This window comes from Drosophila biarmipes, unplaced genomic scaffold (assembly GCF_025231255.1).
Source record: "Drosophila biarmipes strain raj3 unplaced genomic scaffold, RU_DBia_V1.1 ptg000078l, whole genome shotgun sequence".
Taxonomy (NCBI): Eukaryota; Metazoa; Arthropoda; class Insecta; order Diptera; family Drosophilidae; genus Drosophila; species Drosophila biarmipes.
The window spans coordinates 49,209-64,177 of record NW_026114562.1 but is presented as its reverse complement, the minus strand read 5'-3'; the positions used below and the strand labels follow the sequence as shown (position 1 = coordinate 64,177).

The following is a 14,969-nucleotide window of genomic DNA, read 5'->3' as shown; positions in this document are numbered from 1 at the left end:
GTAGCCGTTTCTCAGGCTCCCTCTCCGGAATCGAACCCTGATTCCCCGTTACCCGTTGCAACCATGGTAGTCCTAGATACTACCATCAAAAGTTGATAGGGCAGACATTTGAAAGATCTGTCGTCGGTACAAGACCATACGATCTGCATGTTATCTAGAGTTCAACCAATATAACGATCTTGCGATCGCTTGGTTTTAGCCTAATAAAAGCACATGTTCCATAAGGTTCATGTTTTAATTGCATGTATTAGCTCTAGAATTACCACAGTTATCCAAGTAACTGTTAACGATCTAAGGAACCATAACTGATATAATGAGCCTTTTGCGGTTTCACTTTTAATTCGTGTGTACTTAGACATGCATGGCTTAATCTTTGAGACAAGCATATAACTACTGGCAGGATCAACCAGAATAATGTTTTTATTCATATTTCATTCATATTTTTTGAATAGAAATTAGCAATATATATGTTGTTATAGATTTTATTTCTATCGAATACGGCCATTTTTATATAGCATTCGTATACGTTTGTTTTCCAATTTATACTTGTTTCGCCACTAATAATAACAAGTTTTTATTGATGTCAAAAAGAATCATATTCTTTATAAACACAATATTTATTTTTCATAATTTTCTTTATATATGCACATTTCATTCTAAAATATCATTTTTGTTCGACATACATAATATATTGTATCCACACATGTACAATTTTTGTTTAACCAATATAAGATATTGAGTTAATCATTTGTATTTTGACGATAAATTTAAAATTTATCTATATATATCCATATAAGTCTCTGGTAATATATAAAATAGAACCGAGTGTATATATATAATTATTACTACTATATTTATTTCTTAAATAATATATACTTATATATTATTTATATATATACTCTTTATTATATATTATATAATTTCTTAAATAACTCTCTTAATAGCTATTTTTTATTATCAACAATATAAGTTGATATTAATATTGAAAATGTATTCATAATTACATTTTTATATTTCTTTGGTAGACTTTTATGTACTATTATTATTTAATAATACACATATAATATAAATCATGTTAGCCTACCTCCTAAAATTAACGATAAAATTCGGAAACAATTTGTTATTCTATGTACAATAGAAACTTGGCCTTTGTTTCAACGTTATTATCTTTGGGCTTAAAATATTAACCGCGGAGCCAAGTCTCGTATTCAAATAAATGAATAAAGAAACAAATTTGACGGATAATATCTTCTCTACTGACATATGTCAATAGCAGACGGCCGGCCCATTGACCATCCTATAGTAGTTTTTGGACACGCTGTCTCCCATTCGGGTATATTCAATTTACTTTGCCACTCACCCATATAGTGTTCTCTTATATAATAAGACAACGCACTTTTATATTCATTATATGGATATATTGCCTTCCTCATATTTGCCACACCACCTATAGTAGTTTTTGGACACGCTGTCTCCCATTCGGGTATATTCAATTTACTTTGCCACTCACCCATATAGTGTTCTCTTATATAATAAGAAAACGCACTTTTATTTTCATTATATGGATATATTGCCTTCCTCATATTTGCCACACCACCTATAGTAGTTTTTTGGACACGCTGTCTCCCATTCGGGTATATTCAATTTACTTTGCCACTCACCCATATAGTGTTCTCTTATATAATAAGAAAACGCACTTTTATTTTCATTATATGGATATATTGCCTTCCTCATATTTGCCACACCACCTATAGTAGTTTTTGGACACGCTGTCTCCCATTCGGGTATATTCAATTTACTTTGCCACTCACCCATATAGTGTTCTCTTATATAATAAGAAAACGCACTTTTATTTTCATTATATGGATATATTGCCTTCCTCATATTTGCCACACCACCTATAGTAGTTTTTGGACACGCTGTCTCCCATTCGGGTATATTCAATTCTCTTTGCCACTCACCCTTATAGTATTCTCTTATTTAATAAGAATACTAAAATACTTCTCATATTATAGATGTAATCTATTAACTTCTCAATATCCATACGGTTTATGTATGGTATTGACAAAATCCTATGCATTTGCATAAGATTTATTTTGCCACAATTTATAGTACTCAGTGCCGCCCTCACTAGGTATAAATATCTCATTTCGCTAGTAGTGTATGGGCAAATTCTACTAGCTATTCTCATAAATATGTCACTTATATGCCATATCTATACAATTCATGCACTTTTATATGTATATTTGCTATATTATACATTATTATGCCTTATAGGTATTATACCTATAAGCCACATCCATACGATTGCTTAATTTAAATATATGTATAATTTTTTATACATATTTTTTTTTTATTTATGTATGGTTTTTTATTCATATCCATATACTGTATTCACTTTTATATGGATATGATTGGCGTTTTATATAGTATTGACAAAATCATAAGTTTGACCAATACGAGGAGAGGTCCGCCAACGACCACCTCCCTATAGGTGTTTTTGGACACGCTGTCTCCCATTCGACTGCTTACTATACTAGGGGCTACCCGCTCCGTATGATATTCTCTCATATAACAAGAGAATGCAAGAAATATTCGTATTTTATGAATATAATCCATTTATTTTTCAATATCCATACGTTTTACTTAGTTTTTTGTACGGTATTGACAAAATCCTATGCATTTGCATAAGATTTATTTTGCCACAATTTATAGTACTAGTGCCGCCCTCACTAGGTATAAATATCTCATTTCGCTAGTAGTGTATGGGGAAATTCTACTAGCTATTCTCATAAATATGTCACTTATATGCCATATCTATACAATTCATGCACTTTTATATGTATATTTGCTATATTATACATTATTATGCCTTATAGGTATTATACCTATAAGCCACATCCATACGATTGCTTAATATAAATATATGTATAATTTTTTATACATATTTTTTTTTTATTTTTGTATGGTTTTTTATTCATATCCATATACTGTATTCAATTTTATATGGATATGATTGGCGTTTTATATAGTATTGACAAAATCATAAGTTTGACCAATACGAGGAGAGGTCCGCCAACGACCACCTCCCTATAGGTGTTTTTGGACACGCTGTCTCCCATTCGACTGCTTACTATACTAGGGGCTACCCGCTCCGTATGATATTCTCTCATATAACAAGAGAATGCAAGAAATATTCGTATTTTATGAATATAATCCATTTATTTTTCAATATCCATACGTTTTACTTAGTTTTTTGTACGGTATTGACAAAATCCTATGCATTTGCATAAGATTTATTTTGCCACAATTTATAGTACTAGTGCCGCCCTCACTAGGTATAAATATCTCATTTCGCTAGTAGTGTATGGGCAAATTCTACTAGCTATTCTCATAAATATGTCACTTATATGCCATATCTATACAATTCATGCACTTTTATATGTATATTTGCTATATTATACATTATTATGCCTTATAGGTATTATACCTATAAGCCACATCCATACGATTGCTTAATATAAATATATGTATAATTTTTTATACATATTTTTTTTTATTTATGTATGGTTTTTTATTCATATCCATATACTGTATTCACTTTTATATGGATATGATTGGCGTTTTATATAGTATTGACAAAATCATAAGTTTGACCAATACGAGGAGAGGTCCGCCAACGACCACCTCCCTATAGGTGTTTTTGGACACGCTGTCTCCCATTCGACTGCTTACTATACTAGGGGCTACCCGCTCCGTATGATATTCTCTCATATAACAAGAGAATGCAAGAAATATTCGTATTTTATGAATATAATCCATTTATTTTTCAATATCCATACGTTTTACTTAGTTTTTTGTACGGTATTGACAAAATCCTATGCATTTGCATAAGATTTATTTTGCCACAATTTATAGTACTAGTGCCGCCCTCACTAGGTATAAATATCTCATTTCGCTAGTAGTGTATGGGCAAATTCTACTAGCTATTCTCATAAATATGTCACTTATATGCCATATCTATACAATTCATGCACTTTTATATGTATATTTGCTATATTATACATTATTATGCCTTATAGGTATTATACCTATAAGCCACATCCATACGATTGCTTAATATAAATATATGTATAATTTTTTATACATATTTTTTTTTATTTATGTATGGTTTTTTATTCATATCCATATACTGTATTCACTTTTATATGGATATGATTGGCGTTTTATATAGTATTGACAAAATCATAAGTTTGACCAATACGAGGAGAGGTCCGCCAACGACCACCTCCCTATAGGTGTTTTTGGACACGCTGTCTCCCATTCGACTGCTTACTATACTAGGGGCTGCCCGCTCCGTATGATATTCTCTCGTATAACAAGAGAATGCAAGAAATATTCGTATTTTATGAATATAATCCATTTATTTTTCAATATCCATACGTTTTACTTAGTTTTTTGTACGGTATTGACAAAATCCTATGCATTTGCATAAGATTTATTTTGCCACAATTTATAGTACTAGTGCCGCCCTCACTAGGTATAAATATCTCATTTCGCTAGTAGTGTATGGGCAAATTCTACTAGCTATTCTCATAAATGCCTTCTTTATGCCATATCTATACAATTTATGCACTTTTATATGTATATTTGCTAATATTATACATTATTATGCCTTATAGGTATTATACCTATAAGCCATATACATACGATTTCATTTTTTTATTTATATATGGTTTTGTATTTATAACCATATACCGTATTTACTTTTATAAGGATATGATTGGCGTTTTATATAGTATTGACAAAATTATAAGTTTGACAAACACTTTTTTAAGTCTTTTAGTTAAAATTGTCATTTTTAATTGACTATCTAAACACTAGATATATTTGCACATGGAGCAAAGAGTATAAAAATTGGTCGCGTCACTAATAATATCGCGATACATTTTTACTACCATCAAAATACCACATACGTTTATATGTCCTCTTTATTTAATTTGGTTTCTAAACCTCAGGAATAGTTTTAATTATATGTGCGCTCTAAGTTGAATGAATTTCTTGAATCTCTTTACTTGAATTTCTAAGACTTAAAAATATTTATAAATAGATGTCCTATTGCATAATATTTTTTTATCGCTTCACTTATAAAATAACGATCCTGCCTTTCTACCTTTGAATAAACATTCATATAAACATGGAGAAAAAAACGTTCGCGTCACTAACAGTATGTGACGATAAAATTTTGCTAACATTAAAAGGAACATATTTTTATATGTCAACTCTTAGTTGAATTGGTCTATTGCTTAAGATTCTAGACCTTAGGAATATTTTTATATTATATGTTTGCCAATCTTCGCGTCACTAAAAAGATGACGATTCATATTGTTATTATTAGATGGTCGAGTTGTACTTATATTGATATGTTAATCAAATTGGTCTCTTACTTGAAAATCTAGACCTTAGGAATATTTTTATATTATATGTTTGCCAATCTTCGCGTCACTAATAAGATGACGATTCATATTATTATTAGATGGTCGAGTTGTACTTATATTGATATGTTAATCAAATTGGTCTCTTACTTGAAAATCTAGACCTTAGGAATATTTTTATATTATATGTTTGCCAATCTTCGCGTCACTAATAAGATGACGATTCATATTATTATTAGATGGTCGAGTTGTACTTATATTGATATGTTAATCAAATTGGTCTCTTACTTGAAAATCTAGACCTTAGGAATATTTTTATATTATATGTTTGCCAATCTTCGCGTCACTAATAAGATGACGATTCATATTGTTATTATTAGATGGTCGAGTTGTACTTATATTGATATGTTAATCAAATTGGTCTCTTACTTGAAAATCTAGACCTTAGGAATATTTTTATATTATATGTTTGCCAATCTTCGCGTCACTAATAAGATGACGATTCATATTGTTATTATTAGATGGTCGAGTTGTACTTATATTGATATGTTAATCAAATTGGTCTCTTACTTGAAAATCTAGACCTTAGGAATATTTTTATATTATATGTTTGCCAATCTTCGCGTCACTAATAAGATGACGATTCATATTGTTATTATTAGATGGTCGAGTTGTACTTATATTGATATGTTAATCAAATTGGTCTCTTACTTGAAAATCTAGACCTTAGGAATGTAATATATAAAGGATTAAAAATTCGCCACAAAGCCAAGCAAACAATCAATGCATACAAATAGATTGTTGGTTGAACTTTATATAAGAAGTTCAACACAACAAATAAATTATGCAATTTTATTATCGAATCATCAAGCAAAGGATAAGCTTCAGTGGATCGCAGTATGGCAGCTGCTCAACCACTTACAACACCTTGCCTGTTACAAAAGTCGTTTACAATTGATTCTAGGCTTTGTCATTGTATTAAATAATGCTTTTATATGTAACTAGCGCGGCATCAGGTGATCAAAGATCCTCCCAATTTACTATGTTACAAATTACATTGGCATCACATCCATTGTCGTTTAAAAAGTAAATTATAAACTTTAAATGGTTTAGAAGCCATACAATGCAAATTGCCCCTTATTTATCATTGCAGTCCAGCACGGATACGACCTTAGAGGCGTTCAGGCATAATCCAACGGACGTAGCGTCATACCACTGTTCGCTCGAACAAGTATTGTGCCATTGGTCCGTACCTGCGGTTCCTCTCGTACTACGCAGGAATGCTGTCGCAACAACGTTTTGTCATTAGTAGGGTAAAACTAACCTGTCTCACGACGGTCTAAACCCAGCTCACGTTCCCTTGCATGGGTGAACAATCCAACGCTTGGTGAATTTTGCTTCACAATGATAGGAAGAGCCGACATCGAAGGATCAAAAAGCGACGTCGCTATGAACGCTTGGCCGCCACAAGCCAGTTATCCCTATGGTAACTTTTCTGACACCTCTTGTTAAAAACTCTTTAAACCAAAAGGATCGATAGGCCGAGCTTTTGCTGTCCCTGTGTGTACTGAACACCGAGATCAAGTCAGCATTTGCCCTTTTGCTCTATGTGTGGTTTCTGTCCGCACTGAGCTGGCCTTGGGACACCTCCGTTATTATTTGAGAGATGTACCGCCCCAGTCAAACTCCCTACCTGGCAATGTCCTTGAATTGGATCATACCTGAGTAATTGGAGTTATACCAAATTTTCAAATCAAAAATACATAAATGCACCGTTTTATTAAAGAATTTGTTTGCGATTATATAACAAACTCGTGATACTTTGATCAAGAAGCTTGCATCAAAACCCAATACCATAAGATATAATAAATATATCCGTATAATGGCTAGGAAATGATACACGTTCCATTTAATCAAGTAAGTAAGGAAACAATAAGAGTAGTGGTATTTCATTGGCGATACCAAACCGAGGTCTAATATCTCCCACTTATTCTACACCTCTTATGTCTCCTTACACTGCCAGATTAGAGTCAAGCTCAAAAGGGTCTTCTTTCCCCGCTAATTATTCCAAGCCCGTTCCCTTGGCTGTGGTTTCGCTAGATAGTAGATAGGGACAGTAGGAATCTCGTTAATCCATTCATGCGCGTCACTAATTAGATGACGAGGCATTTGGCTACCTTAAGAGAGTCATAGTTACTCCCGCCGTTGACCCGCGCTTACTTGAATTTCTTCACTTTGACATTCAGAGCACTGGGCAGAAATCACATTGTGTCAACACCCGCTAGGGCCATCACAATGCTTTGTTTTAATTAGACAGTCGGATTCCCCAAGTCCGTGCCAGTTCTGAATTGATTGTTAATTGATAATCGTTATAATTAATAAGAACTAATTGGTTTAACCCAATTAGTATTCTTAAAAATTTTAGCAAGAAAGTTCCACAATTGGCTACGTAACTAAACTATCCGGGGAACAAGTAACTAACATAAATGCTAGAAACTCTATTTACCCAGAACGAGCACATAAACCATGTTATTGTTTCCCAATCAAGCCCGACTATCTCAATCTTCAGAGCCAATCCTTATCCCGAAGTTACGGATCTAATTTGCCGACTTCCCTTACCTACATTATTCTATCGACTAGAGACTCTTCACCTTGGAGACCAGCTGCGGATATTGGTACGGCCTGTTGAGAAGTTTGCGTGTCCCCACCATAAATTTTCAAGGTCCGAGGAGAAAATATCGACACAACAGTATATGTCATGCTCTTCTAGCCCATCTACCATATCTCTCTGCGAAAGACTTCCATGGTAGTACGGCTATAAAACAGAAAAGAAAACTCTTCCGATATCTCTCGACGGCTTCTTTATGGTCGTTCCTGTTGCCAGGATGAGCACGAGGCCCATATTTAATAACAAACGGATACTCAACAGGTTACGGAATTGGAACCGTATTCCCTTTCGTTCAAAATTATTCAAGTATATTAATTTAGCTAGATTTTATATAATATATATATTTGTTTGGCATTTGTATTTTACTTGAAAATTTTCGGCTTTCGCCTTGAACTTAGGACCGACTAACTCGTGATCAACCACTGTTCACACGAAACCCTTCTCCACTTCAGTCCTCCAAGGTCTCATTCGATTATTTGCTACTACCACCAAGATCTGTACCAATGGCAGCTCCATGCAGGCTTACGCCAAACACTTCTACGCATACCATTGTACCTTCCTACTCACTAAAGTTTCAAAATTTATATTACAAGTAATATAAATCATCTACTTTAGCGGTAATGTATAGGTATACAACTTAAGCGCCATCCATTTTAAGGGCTAGTTGCTTCGGCAGGTGAGTTGTTACACACTCCTTAGCGGATTTCGACTTCCATGATCACCGTCCTGCTGTTTTAAGCAACCAACGCCTTTCATGGTATCTGCATGAGTTGTTAATTTGGGCACCGTAACATTACGTTTGGTTCATCCCACAGCGCCAGTTCTGCTTACCAAAAGTGGCCCACTGGGCACATTATATCATAACCTTGAACTTCATATCAAGAAAGTTAAGGTTCTTACCCATTTAAAGTTTGAGAATAGGTTAAGATCGTTTCGACCCTAAGGCCTCTAATCATTCGCTTTACCAGATAAGATTATTTTATATAATATTAAAATGCACCAGCTATCCTGAGGGAAACTTCGGAAGGAACCAGCTACTAGATGGTTCGATTGGTCTTTCGCCCCTATACTCAATTCTGACAATCGATTTGCACGTCAGAACTGTTTCGGTCTTCCATCAGGGTTTCCCCTGACTTCAACCTGATCAAGTATAGTTCACCATCTTTCGGGTCACAGCATATATGCTCAAGGTACGTTCCAGTTAGAGGCATAAATAATATAAATATCATTATACATAACTATATAGAACGCCCCGGGATTGTGTTAATTAGCTATAAATAGTTAAAAAACTAATCCCATTATTAGTCAAGTTAATTACGCTATTAGGTTTATATCCCAATAACTTGCACATATGTTAGACTCCTTGGTCCGTGTTTCAAGACGGGTCCCGAAGGTATCCTGAATCTTTCGCATTGTTAATCCTACAAGTGCATATAATAAACACAAAAATCAATGATAATTATGCCATTATATAATTCCGAAAAATTAACGCACTGTATTCATATAAATCTATCAGCACTTTATCAAATTAATAACATTTATTCTGTGTTAAAATGCAAGCAAATTAATTTGAATAAACTATAAGTTATATTTTATGATAAATTTGGTATGCTAATAGATTACAATGTCCTTATATGGAAAAAATGCACACTATTATCATAATATTGTTTAAATATTACAATTCTAATGATGAATTTTCCATAACGGATATTCAGGTTCATCGGGCTTAACCTCTAAGCAGTTTCACGTACTGTTTAACTCTCTATTCAGAGTTCTTTTCAACTTTCCCTCACGGTACTTGTTTACTATCGGTCTCATGGTTATATTTAGTTTTAGATGGAGTTTACCACCCACTTAGTGCTGCACTATCAAGCAACACGACTCTTTGGAAACATCATCTAGTAATCATTAACGTTATACGGGCCTGGCACCCTCTATGGGTAAATGGCCTCATTTAAGAAGGACTTAAATCGTTAATTTCTCATACTAGAATATTGACGCTCCATACACTGCATCTCACATTTGCCATATAGACAAAGTGACTTAGTGCTGAACTGATTTCTTTTCGCTCGCCGCTACTAAGAAAATCCTTGTTAGTTTCTTTTCCTCCCCTAATTAATATGCTTAAATTCAGGGGGTAGTCCCATATGAGTTGAGGTTGTGTATAACTTTTATATGCAATTAATTCTTTATATATAATGATAAAACATTTTATTAAATTCGTTATATTAATAATATCTGTATATAAATGGCATTTGTTTGATTTAACGAATCAACGAAGAACAATAATATTGTCAACGGTTTTCTATTTTCTAATCATTAATAAGAGACAATTCTAGATAAATTTTTATGCTAGACATTTCTCAGTATCATTTGATTGAAAAAGAAAATATTTCTCTTCGTTTTTCACATTCAAATTATTTACTAATGTGAGATAATGTTTTTCATATATTTTTTAATATTATGAATAAAATAATTAAATTATTATTATCCAATAATATACCATATGCTTATAAAATTTCATTATAAAATTTGTATAAGCAACTTAATTAGCATAGTCTTACAACCCTCAACCATATGTAGTCCAAGCAGCACTATAAAATTAATTAAAGTACATAACAGCATGGACTGCGATATGCGTTCAAAATGTCGATGTTCATGTGTCCTGCAGTTCACACGATGACGCACAGTTTGCTGCGTTCTTCATCGACCCATGAGCCGAGTGATCCACCGCTTAGAGTTTTATAAATTGGTTTCTTAATTTTGTCAAATATGTTTTTATTGAAAGAAATTAAAAATACACCATTTTACTGGCATATATCAATTCCTTCAATAAATTTATTTTTATACCTAAAACGAATGCTGCGAAATGTCTTAGTTTTATATAACCAATATATATCAAAGTATTTCTTTTTAAATTGCATTTATTGTAAATAAATATATATATATATATATTAATACTTTTTTAGCGATATAAATTGAAATTTATATAAAACATTAACCTGTATAAAACCAGGTACAACATTGTACATTTTAGGTTGTTGCATTATCCAATGTATGCGCATAACTGAGATGAACAATACATATCGCAACGCGTGTATATTATGGTCCATATACACACAGTATTTTAATTGTGTTTATATACAATAATAATTTAATATTATTATTTTAATAATTCGATTTGCTTGTTCGAATTTTTATTTGTTTGTTTTGGCTGCTTATTATTTCTCTCATATGTATTAAATACAATATATAATTTTAATATTTGCATTATTTCGATTTGCTTGTTCGAAATTTCATTTGATCTATATTAGATCATATACATTTTGGCAATTCATATTTTATTTGTATTACTATAATGTATTTATTATAATATAAACAAATATTTTATTAACGGTAAGGATATACAATAATAATTTAATATTATTATTTTAATAATTCGATTTGCTTGTTCGAATTTTTATTTGTTTGCTTTGGCTGCTTATTATTTCTCTCATATGTATTAAATACAATATATAATTTTAATATTTGCATTATTTCGATTTGCTTGTTCGAAATTTTATTTGATCTATATTAGATCTCATATACATTTTGGCAATTCATATTTTATTTGTATTATTATAATGTATTTATTATAATATAAACAAATATTTTATTAACGGTAAGGATATACAATAATAATTTAATATTATTATTTTAATAATTCGATTTGCTTGTTCGAATTTTTATTTGTTTGCTTTGGCTGCTTATTAATTTCTCTCATATGTATTAAATACAATATATAATTTTAATATTTGCATTATTTCGATTTGCTTGTTCGAAATTTCATTTGATCTATAATAGATCTCATATACATTTTGGCAATTCATATTTTATTTGTAATACTATAATGTATTTATTATAATATAAACAAATATTTTATTAACGGTAAGGATATTAAAACATTAATGATCCTTCCGCAGGTTCACCTACGGAAACCTTGTTACGACTTTTACTTCCTCTAAATAATCAAGTTCGGTCAACTTTTGCGAAACAACCGTAACACGCAAGGCGTCACAGTGATCACGTCCGGAGACCTCACTAAATAATTCAATCGGTAGTAGCGACGGGCGGTGTGTACAAAGGGCAGGGACGTAATCAATGCGAGTTAATGACTCACACTTACTGGGAATTCCAAGTTCATGTGAACAGTTTCAGTTCACAATCCCAAGCATGAAAGTGGTTCAGCGGTTTACCCGGACCTCTCGGTCTAGGAAATACACGTTGATACTTTCATTGTAGCGCGCGTGCAGCCCAGGACATCTAAGGGCATCACAGACCTGTTATTGCTCAATCTCATTATTGCTAGACGCAATTTGTCCATTTAAGAAGCTAGTGTCCTTATAATGGGACAAACCAACAGGTACGGCTCCACTTATATAAACACATTCAAACACAATAAACATTTTACTGCCACCATGAATGAAGGCTATATAAGCTTCAACACCATAATCCTGAAGATATCTATTTAATATATTTGAGTCTCGTTCGTTATCGGAATTAACCAGACAAATCACTCCACGAACTAAGAACGGCCATGCACCACCACCCATAGATTCGAGAAAGAGCTATCAATCTGTCTTACACACTTATGTTCGGACCTGGTAAGTTTTCCCGTGTTGAGTCAAATTAAGCCGCAGGCTCCACTCCTGGTGGTGCCCTTCCGTCAATTCCTTTAAGTTTCAGCTTTGCAACCATACTTCCCCCGGAGCCCAAAAGCTTTGGTTTCCCGGGAAGCGACTGAGAGAGCCATAAAAGTAGCTACACCCAATTGCTAGCTGGCATCGTTTATGGTTAGAACTAGGGCGGTATCTGATCGCCTTCGAACCTCTAACTTTCGTTCTTGATTAATGAAAACATCTTTGGCAAATGCTTTCGCTTAAGTTAGTCTTACGACGGTCCAAGAATTTCACCTCTCGCGTCGTAATACTAATGCCCCCAAACTGCTTCTATTAATCATTACCTCTTGATCTGAAAACCAATGAAAGCAGAACAGAGGTCTTATTTCATTATCCCATGCACAGAATATTCAGGCATTTGAAGCCTGCTTTAAGCACTCTAATTTGTTCAAAGTAATTGTACCGGCCCACAATAACACTCGTTTAAGAGCACTAATGCAGGTTTTTAAATAGGAGGAACATATGAAAAAATACAAGTATCTAAGCACATGTAAGAACTCCACCGGTAATACGCTTACATACATAAAGGTATAGTACTAACCACAATTGTAAGTTGTACTACCCGTATGAAGCACAAGTTCAACTACGAACGTTTTAACCGCAACAACTTTAATATACGCTATTGGAGCTGGAATTACCGCGGCTGCTGGCACCAGACTTGCCCTCCAATTGGTCCTTGTTAAAGGATTTAAAGTGTACTCATTCCAATTACAGGGCCTCGGATATGAGTCCTGTATTGTTATTTTTCGTCACTACCTCCCCGAGCTGGGAGTGGGTAATTTACGCGCCTGCTGCCTTCCTTAGATGTGGTAGCCGTTTCTCAGGCTCCCTCTCCGGAATCGAACCCTGATTCCCCGTTACCCGTTGCAACCATGGTAGTCCTAGATACTACCATCAAAAGTTGATAGGGCAGACATTTGAAAGATCTGTCGTCGGTACAAGACCATACGATCTGCATGTTATCTAGAGTTCAACCAATATAACGATCTTGCGATCGCTTGGTTTTAGCCTAATAAAAGCACATGTTCCATAAGGTTCATGTTTTAATTGCATGTATTAGCTCTAGAATTACCACAGTTATCCAAGTAACTGTTAACGATCTAAGGAACCATAACTGATATAATGAGCCTTTTGCGGTTTCACTTTTAATTCGTGTGTACTTAGACATGCATGGCTTAATCTTTGAGACAAGCATATAACTACTGGCAGGATCAACCAGAATAATGTTTTTATTCATATTTCATTCATATTTTTTGAATAGAAATTAGCAATATATATGTTGTTATAGATTTTATTTCTATCGAATACGGCCATTTTTATATAGCATTCGTATACGTTTGTTTTCCAATTTATACTTGTTTCGCCACTAATAATAACAAGTTTTTATTGATGTCAAAAAGAATCATATTCTTTATAAACACAATATTTATTTTTCATATATTTTCTTTATATATGCACATTTCATTCTAAAATATCATTTTTGTTCGACATACATAATATATTGTATCCACACATGTACAATTTTTGTTTAACCAATATAAGATATTGAGTTAATCATTTGTATTTTGACGATAAATTTAAAATTTATCTATATATATCCATATAAGTCTCTGGTAATATATAAAATAGAACCGAGTGTATATATATAATTATTACTACTATATTTATTTCTTAAATAATATATACTTATATATTATTTATATATATACTCTTTATTATATATTATATAATTTCTTAAATAACTCTCTTAATAGCTATTTTTTATTATCAACAATATAAGTTGATATTAATATTGAAAATGTATTCATAATTACATTTTTATATTTCTTTGGTAGACTTTTATGTACTATTATTATTTAATAATACACATATAATATAAATCATGTTAGCCTACCTCCTAAAATTAACGATAAAATTCGGAAACAATTTGTTATTCTATGTACAATAGAAACTTGGCCTTTGTTTCAACGTTATTATCTTTGGGCTTAAAATATTAACCGCGGAGCCAAGTCTCGTATTCAAATAAATGAATAAAGAAACAAATTTGACGGATAATATCTTCTCTACTGACATATGTCAATAGCAGACGGCCGGCCCATTGACCATCCTATAGTAGTTTTTGGACACGCTGTCTCCCATTCGGGTATA

The 14,969-nt window shown here is 32.7% G+C and overlaps 3 non-coding genes across 3 annotated transcripts; all 3 read right to left on the bottom strand.

Annotated features, from left to right (window-relative positions):
- Positions 1–6,293: 6,293 nt before the first annotated feature.
- Positions 6,294–10,264, bottom strand: LOC127012426 (large subunit ribosomal RNA). The gene has a single exon (XR_007765918.1). It is a non-coding gene; the product is annotated as a large subunit ribosomal RNA (ribosomal RNA).
- A 402-nt stretch (positions 10,265–10,666) lies between these two features.
- LOC127012430 (5.8S ribosomal RNA) lies at positions 10,667–10,845 on the bottom strand. The gene has a single exon (XR_007765922.1). It is a non-coding gene; the product is annotated as a 5.8S ribosomal RNA (ribosomal RNA).
- Positions 10,846–12,048: 1,203 nt separating this feature from the next.
- Positions 12,049–14,043, bottom strand: LOC127012423 (small subunit ribosomal RNA). Its single transcript, XR_007765915.1, has one exon. It is a non-coding gene; the product is annotated as a small subunit ribosomal RNA (ribosomal RNA).
- Between the last annotated feature and the right edge of the window lie 926 nt (positions 14,044–14,969).